This window comes from Gnatocerus cornutus, unplaced genomic scaffold, assembly GCF_029298725.1.
Source record: "Gnatocerus cornutus isolate USDA-ARS CGAHR unplaced genomic scaffold, icGnaCorn1.1 ctg00000163.1, whole genome shotgun sequence".
In the NCBI taxonomy this organism is placed as follows: domain Eukaryota; kingdom Metazoa; phylum Arthropoda; class Insecta; order Coleoptera; family Tenebrionidae; genus Gnatocerus; species Gnatocerus cornutus.
In genome coordinates this window covers 95001-112500 of record NW_028275500.1, presented here as the reverse complement: position 1 = coordinate 112500, position 17500 = coordinate 95001, and the positions used below count along the sequence as shown (strand labels likewise).

Sequence of the window (17500 nt, the reverse complement as noted above, 5' to 3'; positions counted from 1 at the left end):
ACGCCATTTTAGGGTCAGGTCAGGTCAAATTATGCTTAAAATTCAAGAAAAATACGTAAATTAACCCAGAATCTTGTAATTTTTGACATTTCTGAAGTTCCAGACCTGTCATATAGATGGCGCCATTTTTGAGTCAAAATAGGCGCCAAAATTAAAAAACAATATGTAAAATAAAGGAAAAACAGTAATTTTTGACATTTATGAAGTTCCAGACCTGACACATAGATGGCGCCATTTTAGGGTCAGGTCAGGTCAAATTATGCTTAAAATTCAAGAAAAATACGTAAATGAACCCAGAATCTTGTAATTTTTGACATTTATGAAGTTCCAGACCTGACACATAGATGGCGCCATTTTAGGGTCAGTTAGGTCAAATTATGCTTAAAATTCAAGAAAAATACGTAAATTAACCCAGAATCTTGTAATTTTTGACATTTCTGAAGTTCCAGACCTGTCATATAGATGGCGCCATTTTTGAGTTAAAATAGGCGCCAAAATTCAAAAACAATATGTAAAATATAGGAAAAAACAGTAATTTTTGACATTTGTGAAGTTCCAGACCTGTCACATAGATGGCGCCATTTTTGAGTCAAAATAGGCGCCAAAATTCAAAAACAATATGTAAAATATAGGAAAAACAGTAATTTTTGACATTTATGAAGTTCCAGACCTGACACATAGATGGCGCCATTTTAGGGTCAGTTAGGTCAAATTATGCTTAAAATTCAAGAAAAATACGTAAATTAACCCAGAATCTTGTAATTTTTGACATTTGTGAAGTTCCAGACCTGTCATATAGATGGCGCCATTTTTGAGTCAAAATAGGCGCCAAAATTCAAAAACAATATGTAAAATAAAGGAAAAAACAGTAATTTTTGACATTTCTGAAGTTCCAGACCTGACACATAGATGGCGCCATTTTAGGGTCAGGTCAGGTCAAATTATGCTTAAAATTCAAGAAAAATACGTAAATTAACCCAGAATCTTCCCAGAATCTTGTAATTTTTGACATTTCTGAAGTTCCAGACCTGTCACATAGATGGCGCCATTTTTGAGTTAAAATAGGCGCCAAAATTCAAAAACAATATGTAAAATATAGGAAAAAACAGTAATTTTTGACATTTGTGAAGTTCCAGACCTGTCACATAGATGGCGCCATTTTTGAGTCAAAATAGGCGCCAAAATTCAAAAACAATATGTAAAATAAAGGAAAAACAGTAATTTTTGACATTTATGAAGTTCCAGACCTGACACATAGATGGCGCCATTTTAGGGTCAGTTAGGTCAAATTATGCTTAAAATTCAAGAAAAATACGTAAATTAACCCAGAATCTTGTAATTTTTGACATTTCTGAAGTTCCAGACCTGTCATATAGATGGCGCCATTTTTGAGTCAAAATAGGCGCCAAAATTCAAAAACAATATGTAAAATAAAGGAAAAAACAGTAATTTTTGACATTTATGAAGTTCCAGACCTGACACATAGATGGCGCCATTTTAGGGTCAGGTCAGGTCAAATTATGCTTAACATTCAAAAAAAATACGTAAATTAACCCAGAATCTTGTAATTTTTGACATTTCTGAAGTTCCAGACCTGTCATATAGATGGCGCCATTTTTGAGTCAAAATAGGCGCCAAAATTCAAAAACAATATGTAAAATAAAGGAAAAAACAGTAATTTTTGACATTTCTGAAGTTCCAGACCTGACACATAGATGGCGCCATTTTAGGGTCAGGTCAGGTCAAATTATGCTTAAAATTCAAGAAAAATACGTAAATTAACCCAGAATCTTCCCAGAATCTTGTAATTTTTGACATTTCTGAAGTTCCAGACCTGTCATTTAGATGGCGCCATTTTTGAGTCAAAATAGGCGCCGAAATTCAAAAACAATATGTAAAATAAAGGAAAAAACAGTAATTTTTGACATTTCTGAAGTTCCAGACCTGACACATAGATGACGCCATTTTAGGGTCAGGTCAGGTCAAATTATGCTTAAAATTCAAGAAAAATACGTAAATTAACCCAGAATCTTGTAATTTTTGACATTTCTGAAGTTCCAGACCTGTCATATAGATGGCGCCATTTTTGAGTTAAAATAGGCGCCAAAATTCAAAAACAATATGTAAAATATAGGAAAAAACAGTAATTTTTGACATTTGTGAAGTTCCAGACCTGTCACATAGATGGCGCCATTTTTGAGTCAAAATAGGCGCCAAAATTCAAAAACAATATGTAAAATAAAGGAAAAAACAGTAATTTTTGACATTTCTGAAGTTCCAGACCTGACACATAGATGGCGCCATTTTAGGGTCAGGTCAGGTCAAATTATGCTTAACATTCAAAAAAAATACGTAAATTAACCCAGAATCTTGTAATTTTTGACATTTCTGAAGTTCCAGACCTGTCATATAGATGGCGCCATTTTTGAGTCAAAATAGGCGCCAAAATTCAAAAACAATATGTAAAATAAAGGAAAAAACAGTAATTTTTGACATTTCTGAAGTTCCAGACCTGACACATAGATGGCGCCATTTTAGGGTCAGGTCAGGTCAAATTATGCTTAAAATTCAAGAAAAATACGTAAATTAACCCAGAATCTTCCCAGAATCTTGTAATTTTTGACATTTGTGAAGTTCCAGACCTGTCACATAGATGGCGCCATTTTTGAGTCAAAATAGGCGCCAAAATTCAAAAACAATATGTAAAATAAAGGAAAAAACAGTAATTTTTGACATTTCTGAAGTTCCAGACCTGACACATAGATGGCGCCATTTTAGGGTCAGGTCAGGTCAAATTATGCTTAACATTCAAAAAAAATACGTAAATTAACCCAGAATCTTGTAATTTTTGACATTTCTGAAGTTCCAGACCTGTCATATAGATGGCGCCATTTTTGAGTCAAAATAGGCGCCAAAATTCAAAAACAATATGTAAAATAAAGGAAAAAACAGTAATTTTTGACATTTCTGAAGTTCCAGACCTGACACATAGATGGCGCCATTTTAGGGTCAGGTCAGGTCAAATTATGCTTAAAATTCAAGAAAAATACGTAAATTAACCCAGAATCTTCCCAGAATCTTGTAATTTTTGACATTTCTGAAGTTCCAGACCTGTCACATAGATGGCGCCATTTTTGAGTTAAAATAGGCGCCAAAATTCAAAAACAATATGTAAAATATAGGAAAAAACAGTAATTTTTGACATTTGTGAAGTTCCAGACCTGTCACATAGATGGCGCCATTTTTGAGTCAAAATAGGCGCCAAAATTCAAAAACAATATGTAAAATAAAGGAAAAACAGTAATTTTTGACATTTATGAAGTTCCAGACCTGACACATAGATGGCGCCATTTTAGGGTCAGTTAGGTCAAATTATGCTTAAAATTCAAGAAAAATACGTAAATTAACACAGAATCTTGTAATTTTTGACATTTCTGAAGTTCCAGACCTGACACATAGATGACGCCATTTTAGGGTCAGGTCAGGTCAAATTATGCTTAAAATTCAAGAAAAATACGTAAATTAACACAGAATCTTGTAATTTTTGACATTTCTGAAGTTCCAGACCTGACACATAGATGACGCCATTTTAGGGTCAGGTCAGGTCAAATTATGCTTAAAATTCAAGAAAAATACGTAAATTAACCCAGAATCTTGTAATTTTTGACATTTCTGAAGTTCCAGACCTGTCATATAGATGGCGCCATTTTTGAGTCAAAATAGGCGCCAAAATTAAAAAACAATATGTAAAATAAAGGAAAAACAGTAATTTTTGACATTTATGAAGTTCCAGACCTGACACATAGATGGCGCCATTTTAGGGTCAGGTCAGGTCAAATTATGCTTAAAATTCAAGAAAAATACGTAAATGAACCCAGAATCTTGTAATTTTTGACATTTATGAAGTTCCAGACCTGACACATAGATGGCGCCATTTTAGGGTCAGTTAGGTCAAATTATGCTTAAAATTCAAGAAAAATACGTAAATTAACCCAGAATCTTGTAATTTTTGACATTTCTGAAGTTCCAGACCTGTCATATAGATGGCGCCATTTTTGAGTTAAAATAGGCGCCAAAATTCAAAAACAATATGTAAAATATAGGAAAAAACAGTAATTTTTGACATTTGTGAAGTTCCAGACCTGTCACATAGATGGCGCCATTTTTGAGTCAAAATAGGCGCCAAAATTCAAAAACAATATGTAAAATATAGGAAAAACAGTAATTTTTGACATTTATGAAGTTCCAGACCTGACACATAGATGGCGCCATTTTAGGGTCAGTTAGGTCAAATTATGCTTAAAATTCAAGAAAAATACGTAAATTAACCCAGAATCTTCCCAGAATCTTGTAATTTTTGACATTTCTGAAGTTCCAGACCTGTCATTTAGATGGCGCCATTTTTGAGTCAAAATAGGCGCCGAAATTCAAAAACAATATGTAAAATAAAGGAAAAAACAGTAATTTTTGACATTTCTGAAGTTCCAGACCTGACACATAGATGACGCCATTTTAGGGTCAGGTCAGGTCAAATTATGCTTAAAATTCAAGAAAAATACGTAAATTAACCCAGAATCTTCCCAGAATCTTGTAATTTTTGACATTTCTGAAGTTCCAGACCTGTCATTTAGATGGCGCCATTTTTGAGTCAAAATAGGCGCCGAAATTCAAAAACAATATGTAAAATAAAGGAAAAAACAGTAATTTTTGACATTTCTGAAGTTCCAGACCTGACACATAGATGACGCCATTTTAGGGTCAGGTCAGGTCAAATTATGCTTAAAATTCAAGAAAAATACGTAAATGAACCCAGAATCTTGTAATTTTTGACATTTATGAAGTTCCAGACCTGACACATAGATGGCGCCACTTTTGGGTCAAAATGGGCGCCAAATTTCAAAAAAAATATGTAAATAAAGTAAAAACCAGTAATTTTTGACATTTGTGAAGTTCCAGACCTGTCATATAGATGGCGCCACTAAATTATGTTTTCGACTAACAGGTGGCGATACCAACATTAATAGTTACAGAAAGCTGTAATTTTTTTGACTTTCAAGTTTAGGTAACTGTTCTACAGATGGCGCCAGCATTGCTACAAATACAGGAACCTGTAGTTGTTTTTTGACATTTGACATCTTGACCTAATCTATAGGTCTAAAGATCAGCAATAGAATGGACTTCAAAGTTGATAATAAAGCTTTATTTTTATTATATATCGTAAATGGATTGTGTTTAAGCATAACGTTTGAATGGTTATGCAACCGCTTAAACTAATTGTTGCCGAACTTTCGTCTTTCCTTTGCATTCTTGAATAACGGAAATATAGATGGATTATTTTTGTGCATGAATTTTAAATTGTTATGCAACCATGAAAACACTAATTATTTTCTTTTTTCGGAGTTTTTTCAGATTATTGAAAGTCTGACACAAAACCTGTCCGTAACTGCGGCGTTCTCGCCAAACGCTACAGCTTGAAAAATCTAAAATTCGCATAGTCTAAATGTCCGAGAAAAATCGAAATTAAATGAAAACGAACAAAAGTTCGGACCGAACTAACATTAATCGAAAGTGGATGTCATAATTTTAAGTCCCTAACTAAACGGGATCTAAAACCCTTTCGAAACTGTGGCGTTCGAATTTTGATGAAAATTATTCCAAGTCCAAAGTCGGAACTGAAGCGTTCACATTGAACGCTACAGTTTCGAGAATCTATTCGGAACTGAAGCGTTCACATTGAACGCTACAGTTTCGAGAATCTATTCGGAACTGAAGCGTTCACATTGAACGCTACAGTTTCGAGAATCTATTCGGAACTGAGGCGTTCACTTTGAACGTTACAGTTTCGAGAATTTATTCGGAACTGAAGCGTTCACATTGAACGTTACAGTTTCGAAAGGACAAAATTAACAAAGACCAAAAGTCCGAGAAAAATTGAAATTAAATGAAAATGAACAAAAGTTCGGACCGAACTAACATTAATCGAAAGTGGATGTCATAATTTTAAGTCCCTAACTGAACGGGATCTAAAACCCTTTCGAAACTGTGGCGTTCGAATTTTGATGAAAATTATTCTAAGTCCAAAGTCGGAACTGAAGCGTTCACATTGAACGCTACAGTTTCGAAAATCTATTCGGAACTGAAGCGTTCACACTGGCGATTGCTTATGCAACCATGAAAGCACAAATATGAAACGCTACAGTTTCGAAAACTCATTCGGAACTGAAGCGTTCACACTGGCGATTGTTTATGCAACCATGAAAGCACAAAAATGAAACGCCACAGTTGCGAAAACTCATTCGGAACTGATGCGTTTACACCGAACGCTACAGTTTTGAAACCTCGTTCGGAACTGATGCGTTCAAAAATGTCGAAATTTTTACAAGTCCAGTTTCGGAACTGTAGCGACTGCATGGACTTAGCGCGAAAAGGACACATTCAGTGGGAACTGTAGCGGTAGGGACCCGTAAAAAAAGTAAAAAAAATAATAAAATATTTTATTTTTTGCTTTTTACCTTCCGTATACACAATTTTTTTTTTTTTTTTTTTTTTTTTTTTTTTTTAAGTCCAAATTGGGAACTGTAGCGGTCAACAGAAAAAAAAAACTTTTTCCATCAACCACATACAATTCCCATTTTTAATATAATATTATTATTTATATTAATATTATAATTATTCATAATATATTACTGAACATTTGCTTCTCCTCAGTTTCGTTCTTTGGTTTCCAATATCATTCACTCGATCATATTTAATTCAAGCTTGTTATCGGAGGAGAAACAAGTCTTTCACAATTTTCACCAGTTCTGCTTACCATGTGACGGATCTTTTGTTTTTCAACGGGCGGACAATAATCGAGATTTTTACTGCTTGGTGTTTCGGGCTTTGTGTTTTATTTTATAGATCCGTCACATTATTCAAGTAAATTATTCAATTCAATTTGTCGTCTGCATTAATCAAGATTATTAATTTCATCTCATTTGCAGACGACTTTGGATAAGAGCACTGGGTGGTCACGTTTTTTAACTAGCGGTGAATTAGCTAATTCGTTCGCAAAATGCACGTTACAGGCGGACTAATTCACATTTCGCTATTCATCGAGAAATTTTTATTCACAGCGGTATATTGTCTTTCTAGAGACTTACCACTTTTTATTTCATCGATGTATTTTTATTTTTAATTTAGCATAATATCATTAAACGGAGGTCGCGATGTACGAGAGGTAACAGATCGTACGGACGCGCACATTTGATTTCATGTCAATCCATTCATCGTGCGTACTTGTCCGTCATCGCTGCCACTTACCATCACTACTCCCTATATATGCCACCGCGGCAGCGATCAGCTCTGAATCGCTCGATGCGTGAAACGATCGAAATCCCATAGTGCGCCGGCCGCTCGCTATGGGCGAGGGGTAGAGTAAAACGGTCTGATCGCTCGGTGCAAAAGTCCGTTTGGGTACTTAGAGACGGAATTTTAAAATTCTGATTTCGCAGATCAATTTCAAGGATTATTAGGACTCGAATGCTGTCGACCATGTTTTGTAAAAAAAGTTTTTTACGTTTTTACGGCAATTTGACTGAACGCTACAGTTTCGAAAAAAAGTCGGAACTGTGGCGTTCGATCGAAATTTTTCCAAGTCCGAAGTCGAAACTGTAGCGGTCGACCAAAATTTTTCTAAGTCCGATTCGAAACTGAGGCGTTCGACCGAAATTTTTCCAAGTCCAATTCGAAACTGTAGCGTTCGAACAAAATTTTTCTAAGTCCGAAGTCGAAACTGTAGCGTTCGGCGCTCATTCGTCTAAGTCCGAACTCGGAAGTGTAGCGGTTGACAAATTTACATTGACCAAAAGTCCGAGAAAAATCGAAATTAAATCCAAACGAACAAATGTTTGGGTCGAACTAGCATCGATAGAAGGTAGATTTTATAATTTCAAGCTCCTAATTAAACGGGATCTAAAACCCTCTGGAAACTGAGGCGTTCGAAATTTTGATGAAAATTTTTCTAAGTCCGAAATAGGAACTGTGGCGGTCGAGCGAAATTTTTCTAAGTCCGTAGTCGAAACTGAGGTGTTCGAATTTTTGATAAAAATTTTTCTAAGTCTCATGTTGGAACTGTGGCGGTCGAGCGAAATTTTTCCAAGTCCGAAGTCGAAACTGTAGCGTTCGAACGAAATTTTTCTAAGTCCGAAGTCGAAACTGTAGCGTTCGGCGCTCATTCGTCTAAGTCCGAAGTCGGAAGTGTAGCGGTTGACAAATTTACATTGACCAAAAGTACGAGAAAAATCGAAATTAAATGCAAACGAACAAATGTTTGGGTCGAACTAACATCGATAGAAGGTAGATTTTATAATTTCAAGCTTCTAATTAAACGGGATCTAAAACCCTCTGGAAACTGAGGCGTTCGAAATTTTGATGAAAATTTTTCTAAGTCCGAAATAGGAACTGTGGCGGTCGAGCGAAATTTTTCTAAGTCCGTAGTCGAAACTGAGGTGTTCGAATTTTTGATAAAAATTTTTCTAAGTCTCATGTTGGAACTGTGGCGGTCGAGCGAAATTTTTCCAAGTCCGAAGTCGAAACTGTAGCGTTCGAACGAAATTTTTCTAAGTCCGAAGTCGAAACTGTAGCGGTCGACCAAAATTTTTCTAAGTCCGATTCGAAACTGAGGCGTTCGACCGAAATTTTTCTAAGTCCAATTCGAAACTGTGGCGGTCGAGCGAAATTTTTCTAAGTCCGAAGTCGAAACTGTAGCGTTCGGCGCTCATTCGTCTAAGTCCGAAGTCGGAAGTGTAGCGGTTGATAAATTTACATTGACCAAAAGTCCCAGAAAAATCGAAATTAAATGCAAACGAACAAAAGTTACGGTCGAACTAACACCAAACAAGGGTGGCTGTGATAATTTCAAACCCCTAACTAAACGGGATCTAAAACCCTCTGGAAACTGAGGCGTTCGAAATTTTGATGAAAATTATTCTAAGTCCGAAGTCGGAACTGAGGTGTTCGGTCGAAATGCCGTAAAAACGTAAAAAATATTTTTTTCAAAACACCGTTAACGGCATTCGAGTCCTAATGACCCTTGAAATTGATCTGCGAAATCAGAATTTTAAAATTCCGTCTCTAAGTACCCAAACGGACTTTTGCACCGAGCGATCAGACCGATTTACCCGACCCCTCGCCCATAGCGAGCGGCCGGCGCGCTATGGGATTTCGACCGTTTCGCGCATCGAGTGATTCAGAGCTGAACGCTGCCGCGCTGGCATATATAGGGATAGTAGTGGTGGTATGTAGCAGCGGACAAAAGCGTACGATCGAAATGTGATTTTATGTGCGTCCGATTATCTTGTTACCTCTCGTACACCGCGACTTACCCGTAGTTGGGACGATGGCCGGAATGTGTACCCTGTGGACCCACCATCGTTTGAGGGATGACAAATCTTGCCATTGACCATGCACAGCGAGATTGCGGATGCGGCGAGCGTTTCTATGTTAGCGGTCCAAATGCAATCAAAGATTTTATGTGTTCGTGTCAGAACGACCAAAAATTAACAAATGCGTCAACTCACTAAAGTCCGAGCGAGAATTTTGAAATAAATAAAATTTCATAAACTCGTAACGTGTGAATATTTCTAAAGAGAAATCTCACAATAAACCGTCGCTTTCAATCTAGCGAAGAGTATGGAGAATGTTTGAACTTTTGCTTGTCGACGACGATATTTTTTCTTTACGATAAAATTTCAAGTCGATGTGCCCAAAAATCTCTAAATTTTGAACTGGGAAATTATTTCTTCGTCCGATGAATCGCATTGATCTCTGTTTTTGACGAAAAAAAGACGGATAAAATGCAGCATTCAATCAAGGATATAAAATAAAAGAAAAATTTTCCGTAAAAACTATATTACAATGGAGGATTATGTTTCTACTTTTCGTCCGATGAGTCGCAACAAAAATAAGTAATCCATCCGTCGTTGTTCGTTTAGTCGATCTGAATGCACTGTAAAAATTTATTAAAGTAAAATGTTACGTTTGCATTTCATGAATTTTGACAAACGTGTACCGAAATGTGTACAAATTATTTATTTCGACGACGACGACAACTTAGAACGGATGAATAAAATTAATTGTTGCAAGATTCAAACAAGGATGAAAAAGTCATAGAAAATTATTCCGTAACCATGATATTGGATTATTTTTTCTTCACTCTCTCCTCCGATGAGTCGCAACAAATAAAAATCCATAAATCAATTCATCCGTCGTTGTTCGTTTAGTCGATCTGAATGCACTGTAAAAATTTATTAAAGTAAAAATGTTACGTTGCATTTCATGAATTTTGACAAACGTGTACCCCGAAGTGTGTACAAATTATTTATTTCGACGACGACGACAACTTAGAACGGATGAATAAGAATAAAATTGTTGCAGGAGATTCAATCAAGGATGATGTGAAAAAAATGTCGAAAAATTTTCCATCCAGAAAGATCGCGTGGCGTTACGTCTCTTCTTACGAGGTTTTCGTTTCGCAGACACGCACACTTTCTTCAAAACAATAATAGGAAAGTGTTCAGTTTTTTATAAGAGCAGCAGGTGTCTTTCCGAAATTCTACGATTATTGTAGCTTATATGACTAGAAGGAAAGAAAGACTAAAACTCTCTTATTTTAAAACAAGAACGCAGTTCCCTGGTTGATCCTGCCAGTAGTCATATGCTTGTCTCAAAGATTAAGCCATGCATGTCTCAGTACAAGCCAAATTAAGGTGAAACCGCGAAAGGCTCATTAAATCAGTTATGGTTCCTTAGATCGTACCCACATTTACTTGGATAACTGTGGTAATTCTAGAGCTAATACATGCAAACAGAGCTCCAACCGGAAACGGAAGGAGCGCTTTTATTAGATCAAAACCAATCGGTGGCGGTCTCCGTCATCGTACAACTTGGTGACTCTGAATAACTTTACGCTGATCGCACGGTCTCGCACCGGCGACGCATCTTTCAAATGTCTGCCTTATCAACTGTCGATGGTAGGTTCTGCGCCTACCATGGTTGTAACGGGTAACGGGGAATCAGGGTTCGATTCCGGAGAGGGAGCCTGAGAAACGGCTACCACATCCAAGGAAGGCAGCAGGCGCGCAAATTACCCACTCCCGGCACGGGGAGGTAGTGACGAAAAATAACGATACGGGACTCATCCGAGGCCCCGTAATCGGAATGAGTACACTCTAAACCCTTTAACGAGGATCAATTGGAGGGCAAGTCTGGTGCCAGCAGCCGCGGTAATTCCAGCTCCAATAGCGTATATTAAAGTTGTTGCGGTTAAAAAGCTCGTAGTCGAATCTGTGTCCCGCGCCGCCGGTTCATCGTTCGCGGTGTCAACTGGCGTGCCGCGGGACGTCCTGCCGGTGGGCTTAGCTCGAGAGGGCGGCCCAACTCAATCCCGCCGCGGTGCTCTTCATTGAGTGTCGAGGTGGGCCGGCACGTTTACTTTGAACAAATTAGAGTGCTTAAAGCAGGCTAAAACTTCGCCTGAATACTGTGTGCATGGAATAATGGAATAGGACCTCGGTTCTATTTTGTTGGTTTTCGGAACCCCGAGGTAATGATTAATAGGAACGGATGGGGGCATTCGTATTGCGACGTTAGAGGTGAAATTCTTGGATCGTCGCAAGACGGACAGAAGCGAAAGCATTTGCCAAAAACGCTTTCATTGATCAAGAACGAAAGTTAGAGGTTCGAAGGCGATCAGATACCGCCCTAGTTCTAACCATAAACGATGCCAGCTAGCGATCCGCCGACGTTCTTCCGATGACTCGGCGGGCAGCTTCCGGGAAACCAAAGCTTTTGGGTTCCGGGGGAAGTATGGTTGCAAAGCTGAAACTTAAAGGAATTGACGGAAGGGCACCACCAGGAGTGGAGCCTGCGGCTTAATTTGACTCAACACGGGAAACCTCACCAGGCCCGGACACCGGAAGGATTGACAGATTGAGAGCTCTTTCTTGATTCGGTGGGTGGTGGTGCATGGCCGTTCTTAGTTGGTGGAGCGATTTGTCTGGTTAATTCCGATAACGAACGAGACTCTAGCCTGCTAAATAGGCGTATTTCGACATCCCAAAGGCCCGTCGATCCTGGGTTCGCCCGGTGGTCGTGCGCGGTTTTTACTGTCGGCGTACAAACAATTCTTCTTAGAGGGACAGGCGGCTTCTAGCCGCACGAGATTGAGCAATAACAGGTCTGTGATGCCCTTAGATGTTCTGGGCCGCACGCGCGCTACACTGAAGGAATCAGCGTGTCCTCCCTGACCGAGCGGTCCGGGTAACCCGCTGAACCTCCTTCGTGCTAGGGATTGGGGCTTGCAATTGTTCCCCATGAACGAGGAATTCCCAGTAAGCGTGAGTCATAAGCTCGCGTTGATTACGTCCCTGCCCTTTGTACACACCGCCCGTCGCTACTACCGATTGAATGATTTAGTGAGGTCTTCGGACCGGTACGCGATGGCGTTTCGACGTCGTCGATGTCGCTGGGAAGATGACCAAACTTGATCATTTAGAGGAAGTAAAAGTCGTAACAAGGTTTCCGTAGGTGAACCTGCGGAAGGATCATTAACGTGTCCTCGTACACACGAATTTTGACATATGTATAATTTATTATTATGCATTTTTATTTGATCGTGTCGATGTACACTTTATGTTTTTACAACACCGTCGTCGATGACATGGAGTCGACGGCACGATCTTTTGTCGTGCCGTTGCTTGTTTCTTTTTGAAACACCGTGTGTACGACGTTTTGAACTACGAATCGTACATATTCGGAAAAACAATAGCGTTACGCTGGCCCGCAGCGCCGGTCCTTGCGATCGAGTTTTTCACCTTTTTTGAACGAGAAAAACCGAATTCGCTCGGGCATACGGCTGTTTCTTCGGGTACCTAGATTTTTTGATTTTTTTTGTACTATCTCTCGATCTTTTCCAATGATGGAAAAAAGGAGGGACGCTTTCGGTTTTTCGACCGGATCGCGGAAAGTTGTGAACTCCACCGCGAAAGTCGAAAGACGTTAGAAGTCCTCTTTTTTCGGACACACGGAGAGGATGTAGCAGAGTAGTCGAGAAAGAAGAAAATCGCAGGTGTCGAATTAGGTTACGACTCCGTGGGTTTTAAATGATTTACGCCCGGCTACGGGACCGGCGAGAAACGCTCCCGATTTTACGATTCGCGTGAATGATGTTCGTCGTTAGACGCTTCAAAGAGTTTTTTGAAAGCGCCGTTAAACGAGCGATCACACACACATCACACCTTGCTTTTTTAATGTTTTTGGTAGATGTGGTAAAGTGATTTCGTTAGAAACGGTAAAATTCTCTTTACGGAGCGTACGACTGCACCATTTCAAAATTATATACACCGTCAATCGTCATTAAGTCACGATATAGAACGGTAAACTTGAGGATTTTATGTTAGACGCTCAGTCTGGCACGTCTATAGATTTTTTCGTCAAAATTCACGATCTGTCTTCGGTTTGGCGACGAAAAAATATAGAAAGAAAATTGAAACACGAACACAAAGACCGCCCGCGAAAATCTCTTTTCGCTTACGGCGGATACTAATTCGCTTTTTCATAACGAGTACGATGATGTAATGATGTGTTGATTCCGATCGATCAAAAACCGTCTCTTCGTCACACTTTTTAAAGTGCTTGACACACGCACACTAAATGAAAGACACAATAAAGGAAAACTACCGAAAATGTAGTTTATGAGAGAAAGCAGCATTATTTATTAAAATTATTGCTGAGAAAAAGGAAATTGGCAAATTCCTAATTAAAATCGTATCGAACATGTCCCATCTTCACACATACATGCTCGTACTTTGCGTGTAAAAGCGGAGACCGCGTGAAAAAGAAAAGTGCTTCTTTTTCGGTGCGCGGATACAAATTTGTGTTTGGGTTAATATTTTTTTTAATTTTTTCGTACGCGTAAAACTGAGACCGACGATCGCGTTCCCTTTCAGACGAGAAAGTACGGACGAAAGACAATTAAGAGCGAGAATCATAAATATCCATACCACAACACCGAAATTTTAGACGTGGCACGTTTCGGAACCACGAAGATCATTTTCGTTTCGGATGTACGCACGTACGCAAAAATTTTTGCAAGACGTGTATAGACAGCTGGACGATCGGCATGATCGGGGTTCTTGTGGAACGAGCGTTTAAATTTTAAAAAGATTACCCTGAACGGTGGATCACTTGGCTCGTGGGTCGATGAAGAACGCAGCTAATTGCGCGTCAACTTGTGAACTGCAGGACACATGAACATCGACATTTCGAACGCACATTGCGGTCCTCGGATATAATGTTCCCGGACCACTCCTGGCTGAGGGTCGTGTCAATTTCAAAGACTGCTCGGTTTTCGTTTTCGGACGAAAACGTCGGAGCGTGTTGGATGTGTTGCGACGCGTCGAATAGGTACTCATTAATGTACGTGATCGTCACTTACGTCACGATATAACGACGCACGCCTCGAACGTGTGCCGAGACGTTTACTCGAGCGTGTTTTTTCGTCAAAAAGGACGGGACGGGTATGCTTTGTATTTTTTTTTTACAAAGTCCGTCGGACGTCCACCTTGCGAATCATAAATACGAAAGTGTTTACGTCGGCACATGTTCTTGCGTGGTGTGTCGTAGAATCGTGTGTTTGTGTGCGTTTCTCGTGCAGCGAGTAAATTTGCGCGACATCTTAAGACGCGAAAGCGACCAACTACTACTTGTTGTAGTTGTTGGCTGGTCTTTCGGCGTAGCACGTCCTATTTCTTCAACATGTCGTCATTTAAAAAAAAAAATGGCGTTTTAAGGTTGAGAACGTTATAGACGGTCGTCGTGTCCGAGACGTGTAATGCAAATCGCGACAGACGTCAGATCGTAAGCGTTTCTGTAAACTTAGCCATTTTTTAAAAAGAAAAATGACGAACACGTATAGCAAGGAATGGGAGACGTGTCGTGATCGTCGAAATGACCGAATGAAAAATTTTTATTTTTCATATGCGACCTCAGAGCAGGTGAGACTACCCGCTGAATTTAAGCATATTACTAAGCGGAGGAAAAGAAACTAACTAGGATTCCCTCAGTAGCGGCGAGCGAACAGGGAGAAGCCCAGCACCGAATCCCGCGGCCGAAACCGGACGCCGGGAAATGTGGTGTTAGGGAGGATCCGTCATCCCGAGATCGTGCGGCGCGTCCAAGTCCATCTTGAACGGGGCCACAGCCCATAGAGGGTGCCAGGCCCGTAGCGACCGCTGCCGATAACGGGAGGATCTCTCCTCAGAGTCGGGTTGCTTGAGAGTGCAGCCCTAAGTGGGTGGTAAACTCCATCTAAGGCTAAATATGACCACGAGACCGATAGCGAACAAGTACCGTGAGGGAAAGTTGAAAAGAACTTTGAAGAGAGAGTTCAATAGTACGTGAAACCGTTCAGGGGTAAACCTGAGAAACCCGAAAGGTCGAAAGGGGAGATTCAGCGTGACTCGATGGCGGCGCTGGACGATCGTGTGACAGATGGCGTACGCGTCGTTTGCACCTTTCGTTTTGTCGATCTGCCGTCGAACGCGTGCACTTCTCCCCCTGTAGGACGTCGCGATCCGTTGAGTGCCGGTCTAAGGCCCGCGGTGGAGCTCGTTCGGACGGTTCGCCGTTCGCCGAATGAACCCGTGGTGTTTCCCGATCGGCTCGCTCGACGGTATACAGATGGCGCGGGGCCGCTACACAGTTAGCGTCCGACCTTCGGCAAGCGCGCCCGTCGTGATGGTGATCGGACCTGGTGCCGGTCCCGTCCCCGGGTGGCTGTTCGCTGAGGTGTTCTCGGACAGACCTCGTTGAAACGCCGATCTGCGACGCTATAGCTTTGGGTACTTTCAGGACCCGTCTTGAAACACGGACCAAGGAGTCTAGCATGTGCGCGAGTCATTGGGATTTAACTAAACCTAAAGGCGCAATGAAAGTGAAGGTCCGCCTTGCGCGGACCAAGGGAGGATGGGCGGTCGTTACGGCTGCCGCCCCGCACTCCCGGGGCGTCTCGTTCTCATTGCGAGAAGAGGCGCACCAAGAGCGTACACGCTGGGACCCGAAAGATGGTGAACTATGCCTGGTCAGGACGAAGTCAGGGGAAACCCTGATGGAGGTCCGTAGCGATTCTGACGTGCAAATCGATCGTCGGAACTGGGTATAGGGGCGAAAGACTAATCGAACCATCTAGTAGCTGGTTCCCTCCGAAGTTTCCCTCAGGATAGCTGGCGCTCATAGCATACGAGTTTCATCCGGTAAAGCGAATGATTAGAGGCATTGGGGTCGAAACGGCCTCAACCTATTCTCAAACTTTAAATGGGTGAGATCTCCGGCTTGCTCGAACTATTGAAGCCGCGAGACTCGAATCAGAGTGCCAAGTGGGCCATTTTTGGTAAGCAGAACTGGCGCTGTGGGATGAACCAAACGCCGAGTTAAAGCGCCTAAATCGACGCTTATGGGATACCATGAAAGGCGTTGGTAACTTAAGACATCAGGACGGTGGCCATGGAAGTCGGAATCCGCCAAGGAGTGTGTAACAACTCACCTGCCGAAGTTACTAGCCCTGAAAATGGATGGCGCTGAAGCGTCGTGCTTATACTCGGCCGTCAGAGGCATGTGCGGTCAGGTTATTAAATTAACCGGCCATGAAGCCCTGACGAGTAGGAGGGTCGCGGCGGTGAGCGCAGAAGGACTGGCCGTGAGGCCGTCTGGAGCCGCCGTCGGTGCAGATCTTGGTGGTAGTAGCAAATACTCCAGCGAGGCCCTGGAGGACTGACGTGGAGAAGGGTTTCGTGTGAACAGCCGTTGCACACGAGTCAGTCGATCCTAAGCCCTAGGCGAAAGCCGATGTTGATGTGGTGTAGATTTTTGTCGTTGGTCGCAATTCGCAATTGTTGACGGAAACGTACGGAATTGTGCACACACCCGATGGGCGAAAGGGAATCCGGTTCCTATTCCGGAACCCGGCAGCGGAACCGTTTATAATTCGGGCCCTCGAAAGAGAGTTCGTCGGGGCAACCCAAAAGGACCCGGAGACGCCGTCGGGAGATCCGGGAAGAGTTTTCTTTTCTGCATGAGCGTTCGAGTTCCATGGAATCCTCTAGCAGGGAGATATGGTTTGGAACGCGAAGAGCACCGCAGTTGCGGCGGTGTCCGGATCTTCCCCTCGGACCTTGAAAATCCGGGAGAGGGCCACGTGGAGGCGTCGCGCCGGTTCGTACCCATATCCGCAGCAGGTCTCCAAGGTAAAGAGCCTCTAGTCGATAGAATAATGTAGGTAAGGGAAGTCGGCAAATTGGATCCGTAACTTCGGGATAAGGATTGGCTCTGAGGATCGGGGCGTGTCGGGCTTGGCGGGGAAGCGGGTCGCGACTGACGTGCCGGGCCTGGGCGAGGTGCAGGGTGTGTCGCTTCGGCGGTGTACTTCGAATCCGAGCTCGGTCCCGTGCCTTGGTCTCCCGCG

At 41.5% G+C, this 17500-nt stretch overlaps 2 non-coding genes and 1 pseudogene across 2 annotated transcripts; all 3 read left to right on the top strand.

Moving 5' to 3' along the window:
- Positions 1-10669: 10669 nt before the first annotated feature.
- LOC148165872 (small subunit ribosomal RNA) lies at positions 10670-12590 on the top strand. Its single transcript, XR_015771109.1, has one exon. It is a non-coding gene; the product is annotated as a small subunit ribosomal RNA (ribosomal RNA).
- Positions 12591-14206: 1616 nt separating this feature from the next.
- LOC148165871 (5.8S ribosomal RNA) lies at positions 14207-14363 on the top strand. The gene has a single exon (XR_015771116.1). It is a non-coding gene; the product is annotated as a 5.8S ribosomal RNA (ribosomal RNA).
- A 658-nt stretch (positions 14364-15021) lies between these two features.
- LOC148165870 (large subunit ribosomal RNA) overlaps positions 15022-17500 on the top strand; it is a 5442-nt pseudogene continuing 2963 nt past the window's right edge.